Here is a 2,200-nt window from a genome sequence, read left to right as displayed (position 1 = left end):
TGGCATGTCATGATGCCATCCTGGCCCCACTATGCCACCAGTGGGTCTTTGACACCTTGCGGTTACAGTATTGGTTCTATCTCCACTTGAAAGAGATCAAGTATTTGAAGGGGGCTTTTTCTGATTTTTGGAGAAGGAAGACTCTGGCCTTTAAAAACTGTTTTTCTTAAGAACAGTTGGAGGCCTGATGCTATCTTAACAAAAATCAGCTGTAGGAGTTTTGTGGTGTTTTTTAAATTTTATTTCATTTTTATTGAAGTATAGTTGATCTCCAGTGTTGCTTAATCTCTAACTGTAGTTTTATGTCAATGAATTCTTCAGAATTTCTGGAGCCCTGACCAGGGTGGTGTGTTGTAGAAAATCATAAATGACAGTCAAGGATCCAGTAAAGGACCAGTTGGCCCTCCAGCCTCCTTGACCATCAGCACAGTGGCCTCCCCCCTATCTTCCTAAGTATGTCTTTACCGCTTCATCTTCTAATTACATCTTATCCATGGGGAAGCATCTGTAAATAATCCTGTCTGCCCTTCTGTTTTACTTGCATTGCATTGTTCCCAGTCAGTGTCTGTGCTAGCAGGAGCCGGGAAGAGGTGTTGGGGGCTTTACTTTAGCCTGACCTCTGGAGCAGCTCCAGGAGATGTTCAGGGAGCCAATTTCAGCTTGGCCACAGGAAGGAATTTTCCAATGGTCAGAGGTAGATGGGACTGGAAGCCTGGCCTTGAGTTGTCAGATGGGCAAGTGGCATACAGATTCCTCTACTTTCTGCCAGGACTTTGATTGAAATTTGCCGGGGTGGGGGTGGGCAGAAGTCAGTGTCTAGCCATGGAATCATCCCCCAGGAGGCTGGGGGGGGGGGGGGAGCTCTAGTGGTGGGAACCCTTCTCCTTTTGTGAAATAAACACCTCTGGTGAAGACATTCCTGGCACTGTTCAGTGGGCCTTATTTTATCCTAGGGCAGAAATATGGAAATCCATATGTGGATATAAGCCTTTTCTTAGGAGGTTACTTTTATTTGGGAAGTCCAGCAGAAGGAGGGATCCTCTTTAACTAGATAATTGTCAAGTGGCTCTCAGCCAATAGGGACCGTGGAACTGAGAGTTGGAGATGGGAAGAAATTCCCCTGAGTTTTTTGGTTTGGTTTTTGCAAGAAGAGGAGTGGGGACAGAATTCCACCTCCTGCATATTTTTCCAATGTCCACTTTCCATCTTTCAATCTTACTGTATTTCCTTTTTAATTAAACAGTGGCTTCACCAGTACATAAACTAACCAATCAATCAATAAGCAGTAAGTTATAAACTAGTGTTCCAAAAGAAACCTGTTTTTAGGTCCAAATGACAACGATAAAATTCTTAAACAATTGGTTTTTAAATTCGTCTTCTCTCTCTCCTCTGCCCCCTCTCCCCAAGTGGGGGCTACAGCAGTTCCCTGCACGCGCGCAGAGACGCAGAGGGCTTTTTCCAACATTGACTGGAAGGATGGGGCGCGAGAGGCTGGGCACGCCGGCGCGCCGGCGCGCGCCGCTTAGCACTGTCTGGATTCCGCGCGTAAAGGAACGCACACCTAATGGACACCCAGCGCAGAAGACAGGCCCTCCACCCGGCGCCCACTGCTCCCTAGATGCGGAAAGGAGCCCAGGAACTGGAGGGTCCTCACCTGGTCCTCTCTCCCAGCATCTGCACAGACACTTGCACGGACTCACACACAAGCACCTGAAGACATACCCAGGCACAGGTGCGCAGACGCATGCACACGCGCGCGCAGAGGCACGCGGATGCACACAAACACGTGAACAGGCTGTCACAAGCACGCGCACCCAGCACTCTTCGTGGTGCGGTGTGAGGACCCGTGGGAGCGACCGAGAGCCCGGGCTCGCCTGGGGCACGGCCCTTGACATCAGGCTACCTCCTGCGTGTCTGCGACCGGAATCGGCCCTTGCGCCGACCCCATCCGGCCCAGTGAGGACTCCGGGTGGGTGGGAGGCGAGCCCTGGCACCCAGCCCATGGGCTCATGCTGGAGTGTGATCACCCGGCCTCGCCCCCTGATCGCCCCGCCCCGCCCCACCCTTGGCCCCGCCCCACCCCGCCTCCCGTCTACCAGAGGCGGCAGAGACCGTAGGTTCCCGGGAGGGGCGGGTGGGGAGCGGCCTGGAGGCGGAGACGAAAGCGAGATGGATGGGCAGTCAGCCAATGAGAGCGTAT

This window comes from Muntiacus reevesi, chromosome 18 (genome assembly GCF_963930625.1).
Source record: "Muntiacus reevesi chromosome 18, mMunRee1.1, whole genome shotgun sequence".
Classification (NCBI taxonomy): Eukaryota; Metazoa; Chordata; class Mammalia; order Artiodactyla; family Cervidae; genus Muntiacus; species Muntiacus reevesi.
This window is presented reverse-complemented; position numbering follows the sequence as displayed.